This window comes from Penaeus japonicus, unplaced genomic scaffold (genome assembly GCF_977035675.1).
Source record: "Penaeus japonicus unplaced genomic scaffold, GWHDUDI00000001_assembly GWHDUDI00000001, whole genome shotgun sequence".
Taxonomy (NCBI): domain Eukaryota; kingdom Metazoa; phylum Arthropoda; class Malacostraca; order Decapoda; family Penaeidae; genus Penaeus; species Penaeus japonicus.
The window spans coordinates 42538544-42545340 of NW_028234403.1; the positions used below are offsets into that span (position 1 = coordinate 42538544).

Below are 6797 nucleotides of genomic sequence, written 5' to 3' on the forward strand. Positions count from 1 at the left end.
ATCCCCTCAACCACTGACATACCCTCTGCCACTGACATACCCTCTGCCACTGACATTCCCTCTGCCACTGACATTCCCTCTGCCACTGACATTCTTCCTACCACTGACATTCCTTCTACCACTGACATTCCTTCTACCAATGACATTCCTTCTACAACTGACATTCCCTCTACCACTGACATTCCTTCTGCCACTGACATTCCTTTTACCACTGACATTCCTTCTACAACTGACATTCCTTCTACCACTGACATTCCTTCTACCACTGACATTCCTTCTACCACTCACATTCCTTCTACCACTGACATTCCCTCTACCACTGACATTCCCTCTACCACTGACATTCCTTTTACCACTGACATTCCCTCTACCACTGACATTCCTTTTACCACTGACATTCCCTCTACCACTGACATTCCTTCTACCACTGACATTCCTTCTATCACTTACATTCCTTCTACCTCTGACATTCCCTCTACCACTGACATTCCCACTGTCACTGACATTTCTTCCACCACTGACATTCCTTCTACCACTGACATTCCCACTGTCACTGACATTTCTTCCACCACTGACATTCCTTCTACCACTGACATTTCCTCTACCACTGATATTCCTTCTACCACTGACATTCCTTCTACCACAGACATTCCTTCTACCACAGACATTCCTTCTACCACTGCCATTCCCTCTACCACAGATATTCCTTCTACCACTGACATTCCTTCTACCACTGATATTTCCTCTATCACTGACATTTCTTCTACCACTGACATTCCTTACTTCACTGACATTCCTTCTACCTCTGACATTCCCTCTACCACCGACATTCCCTCTGCCACTGACATTCCTTCTACCACTGACATTCCTTCTACCACTGACATTCCCTCTACCACTGACATTCCCTCTACCACTGACATTCCTTCTACCACTGACATTCCTTCTACCACTGACATTCCTTCTACCACTGACATTCTTCCCTCTACCACTGACATTCCCTCTACCACTGACATTCTCTCTACCACTGACATTCCTTCTACCACTGACATTCCTTCTACCACTGACATTCTCTCTACCACTGACATTCCTTCTACCACTGACATTCCTTCTACCACTGACATTCCCTCTACCACTGACATTCCCTCTGCCACTGACATTCCTTCTACCACTGACATTCCTTCTACCACTGACATTCCCTCTACCACTGACATTCCTTCTACCACTGACATTCCTTCTACCACTGACATTCCTTCTACCACTGACATTCCTTCTACCACTGACATTCCTTCTACCACTGACATTCCTTCTACCACTGACATTCCCTCTACCACTGACATTCCCTCTACCACTGACATTCCTTCTACCACTGACATTCCCTCTACCACTGACATTCCTTCTACCACTGACATTCCTTCTACCACTGACATTCCTTCTACCACTGACATTCCTTCTACCACTGACATTCCCTCTACCACTGACATTCCTTCTACCACTGACATTCCTTCTACCACTGACATTCCTTCTACCACTGACATTCCTTCTACCACTGACATTCCTTCTACCACTGACATTTCCTCTACCACTGACATTCCTTCTACCACTGACATTCCTTCTACCACTGATATTCCTTCTACCACTGACATTTCCTCTACTACTGACATTCCCTCTACCACTGACATTCCCTCTACCACTGACATTTCCTCTACTACTGACATTCCCTCTACCACTGACATTCCCTCTACCACTGACATTTCCTCTACTACTGACATTCCCTCTACCACTGACATTCCTTCTACCACTGATATTCCTTCTACCACTGACATTCCTTCTACCACTGATATTCTTTCTACCACTGATATTCCCTCTACCACTGACATTCCTTCTACCACTGACATTCCTTCTACCACTGACATTCCCTCTACCACTGACATTCCCTCTACCACTGACATTCCCTCTACCACTGACATTCCTTCTACCACTGACATTCCTTCTACCACTGACATTCTCTCTACCACTGACATTCCTTCTACCACTGACATTCCTTCTACCACTGACATTCCCTCTACCACTGACATTCCTTCTACCACTGACATTCCTTCTACCACTGATATTCCTTCTACCACTGACATTCCTTCTACCACTGACATTCCTTCTACCACTGACATTCCTTCTACCACTGACATTCCCTCTACCACTGACATTCCCTCTACCACTGACATTTCCTCTACCACTGACATTCCCTCTACCACTGACATTCCTTCTACCACTGATATTCCTTCTACCACTGACATTCCCTCTACCACTGACATTCCCTCTACCACTGACATTCCTTCTACCACTGACATTCCTTCTACCACTGACATTCCTTCTACCACTGACATTCTCTACCACTGACATTCCCTCTACCACTGACATTCCTTCTACCACTGATATTTCCTCTATCACTGACATTTCTTCTACCACTGACATTCCTTACTTCACTGACATTCCTTCTACCACTGACATTCCCTCTACCACTGACATTCCTTCTACCACTGACATTCCTTCTACCACTGACATTCCTTCTACCACTGACATTCCTTCTACCACTGACATTCCTTCTACCACTGACATTCCCTCTACCACTGACATTCCTTCTACCACTGACATTCCCTCTACCACTGACATTCCTTCTACCACTGACATTCCTTCTACCACTGACATTCCTTCTACCACTGACATTCCTTCTACCACTGACATTCCTTCTACCACTGACATTCCTTCTACCACTGACATTCCTTCTACCACTGACATTCCTTCTACCACTGACATTCCTTCTACCACTGACATTCCTTCTACCACTGACATTCCTTCTACCACTGACATTTCCTCTACCACTGACATTCCTTCTACCACTGACATTCCTTCTACCACTGACATTCCTTCTACCACTGACATTCCTTCTACCACTGACATTCCTTCTACCACTGACATTCCTTCTACCACTGACATTCCTTCTACCACTGACATTCCCTCTACCACTGACATTCCTTCTACCACTGACATTCCTTCTACCACTGACATTCCTTCTACCACTGACATTCCTTCTACCACTGACATTCCTTCTACGGCTTTCATTTCCTCTACCACTGCCATTCCTTACTCTACTGATATTTCTTCTACCACTAATATTCTCTCTATCACTGACATTTCCTCTGATATTCATTCTACCACTGACATTCCCACTGTCACTGACATTCCTTCTACCACTGATATTCCCTCTACCACTGACATTCCCACTGTCACTGACATTTCTTCCACCACTAAAATCCCTTCTACCACTGACATTCCTTTTACCACTGATATTCCTTCTACCACTGACATTCCCTCTACCACTGACATTCCTTCCACCACTAAAATCCCTTCTACCACTGGCATTCCTTCTACCACTGATATTCCCTCTACCACTGACATTCCCACTGTCACTGACATTTCTTCCACCACTGATATTCCTTCTGCCACTGACATTCCTTTTACCACTGATATACCTTCTACCACTGACATTCCGTCTACCACTGACATTCCTTCCACCACTAAAATCCCTTCTGCCACTGACATTCCTTTTACCACTGATATACCTTCTACCACTGACATTCCCTATACCACTGACATTCCTTCCACCACTAAAATCCCTTCTGCCACTGACATTCCTTTTACCACTGATATACCTTCTACCACTGACATTCCCTCTACCACTGACATTCCCTCTACCACTGATATTCCTTCCACCACTGATATTCCCTCTACCACTGACATTCCCACTGTCACTGACATTTCTTCCACCACTGATATTCCTTCTACCACAGACATTCCTTCCACCACTGACATTCCTTCTACCACTGACATTCCCTCTACCACAGACATTCCTTCCACCACTGACATTCCTTCTACCACAACCACGTATACTGATGAACCTTCTAGTATTGCTATGGCATTTCCCACTGAGGCAGTCACAACCATCGGTACATTTCCAACCACGCATACAGCCAATCCTCTTGCCATAGATACTACCACGCCGCTGAATAGTGTCACTGATACACCTCTTACCACTGAAAATACAACAACAAGCGGCATATCTATAACCATACCCATGATTACAACAACGGTCACTACAATTAACATTCCCACTATAACCACTTTGAGTGTTAGTTCGTCTAGTACACATATTACGCTGGTCACGACAACCTTCACCACCATCACCATTCCTACCATATCCACCCTCACGATCGTTGCCACCAATGCAAATAATTTTCCCACTATTCACCCTACTTCTTCTGTCATAACTACCCATCAATCCCATTCAACTCCTGTTGCATTAACTACATCCACTTCCCCTCGGCCCATGCGCACCGTCACCCGCACCCACACCCGCACCATCCACACAGTCACCATCTCCACTCACGTCAACACTGTCGATGTGACTCGTATCACCCAAGTGCCAGGTGCCGTTATCACACATACTGTGCACTTCCTACCCGCGCCCACAACGCAACACGTCACTCGCACCCACACCTACGTAGCTGCACCCGATTGCGTGACGAGAAGTGTGTGTCACACTTCAACCGTGACGGAGAGAAGTGGTAGTAATACGTTGTGGCTGAGGAGACTTGCTGCCTCTGTCACCACTGCCACTGTGACACGCAGCATCCCAGTGATTCATACTACGTCGACTCGCGTCCTATGTACTGGATGGTGATGTAGATTTAATAAATTATATGCTTGATATGTTGTTTCACTTTTAACCTTTTGTTAAAATGATTGTATAGCTCGACCATGTGTGAATGAAACTGACACAAAAACTGTACTTTTCTGACAAAGCTCGAGCACAAATATAGCAATTCTCACTATAACTAAACATTATCTAATTCATCTGAGATAGATCTAAACATATATTAAGAGCATAAGAAAAGTTATATTAGTACATTGAAGTGGCCAAGAAAGATGTGTTCCAAATATTTTGTTGTCTTACCCAGTAAAACAGACTGTGGCATTTGAAAAGAGTTCTTATCATCACGTTCAGGATTTTTTTTTACTTTATTTACTGCGACTGTATCTTGATTTTAGTTCACATAGGTTTATTGCTGTGCATAACTCTACGGATACATATTCAAATTTAACCGAACGTTTCAATATTGAAAAATACTATATGTTGTACAAGTTATGCGAGAGGAGTTGGTGGCAATGCATTGAGTATTAATAATCCATGCATCAGCGTATTGAAATTGGTTATTATGATTTTCATTAGGACTTACAAAGTACGATTTGAAAACTAATATCAGCAATCAAGAAGTTCCACGCAATAAACGAAGCCTACCACGTAAATAACACGTGGTAGACTGCCCTCAGGCTTAGTAGTATGCAACTCCCTCAGAACGGTCTCTGAGTTCCAAGGAATGTGAGTGCGTGTGTGTGTGCGGGCAGGTGCACGCGCCGGGCCAGCCTTGGTCCTCAGTTACCTGGTGGTGTCCGCGGAGCGAGTGCCGGCCCGTGTCCCAGCAAAGCCAACACGACTCCCAGCCGGGGAAACCTCGAGGGGATTCGACCGACTCTTGGTACATTAATGAGAACGTGATGTCCTAGTTCTGAAGGACATTCCGGCGAATGTGGGAATTCCCCGGAGGAGGAGCATGTCGGAGATAGCAAAAGTTGTGACTGTGTGAAAGGAGGAGCGTTGCCACGTGGTAGCTGTGGCGTGCAGCTACTCACTCTCCGGACCACCACCAACCACGGCTCTTCTACCACAACGCGGAGACACATGCCATGGCCAGTAAACAGACGTGCTCGCGGCGCTCATGTCCATCTCCCGCAAAGTGAATCCGTTCAGGTGAAATTCTTGGTGGTAATGGAGAAGATGCGTAGTTTCAGTGTTTACATTCCCCGGGCGGGAGATTTGATTCACTAACTTATCGGATAGTGAATTAGATATGGAATGAATTAATGAGATTCCCATCACATGCAGTCTGATATGGAAAGTGATGGGTTTGGATTACAGGCTCTAATCTCTGACTAATATCAAATTAGTCATCTAAAACAAGAAATGAATTTGTCCTCTTAAATGTAATTACATTTAGTATTCGTTTATATCTGGGTTATCTACGTTTCATTATACTGAGAGAAATAAATATATTCTTACGTATAACCTTTAGTGTTATATCGTGTCTCTTTCTACGTACAGATATTTTGAGTTTATATACACATATCCTGCTGTCTCCCCTTTGCATGTTTTAGCTTGGAACCAAATCCGCATAATTAATTTCCCGAATGTAGATCATCTTCTTAAAAACAAAAACAAAATAAAGCTTTGGAAAGGATGCCTCGAGGAAGGCTGACATCACGTCAAATCGCCGGCGCCAGTTCATCACCATTGTGCTGGTTCTTGATACCTCTGATGCATGTCGCTCACGTCAACCCAGCTCTTCTTTTCCCCTCTTCCTTCCCTTTGTTTTCCCTTTAGCCACCGTCCTCGGATCCCTCCCTACCATTTTCTCCTTTCGTTCATCTTCTCCCCATATACAGCATGCGTGAGTGTTGAGTGAGAATCGTGTGTACAAGGGAGCAGTTGTGTACGAGTGGAGACTCATTACATGCAAATGGAGGTACCGTGTGTGTTCTTCCATCATATATCATAGTGATGTGTAATGTGTGTCGGTAATGTATGAAGAAAGTTTGGTCACTACTTATAGGAAAAGTCCGTGGGGGGTTTTTATCGTTAAATATGGCTATGATCATCGATTCAAAGTATGAACTGAATCGGTCGT

General features: G+C 44.5%; 1 protein-coding gene across 1 annotated transcript in view; it reads left to right on the plus strand.

The window, feature by feature from the left end:
* The first annotated feature begins 5509 nt into the window (after positions 1-5509).
* LOC122268038 (uncharacterized) overlaps positions 5510-6797 on the plus strand; it is a 52910-nt gene continuing 51622 nt past the window's right edge. The window contains exon 1 of the mRNA XM_086540632.1: positions 5510-5863. The gene's annotated coding sequence lies outside the window, so the exon portion shown is untranslated. The remainder of the gene's footprint in view (positions 5864-6797) is intronic.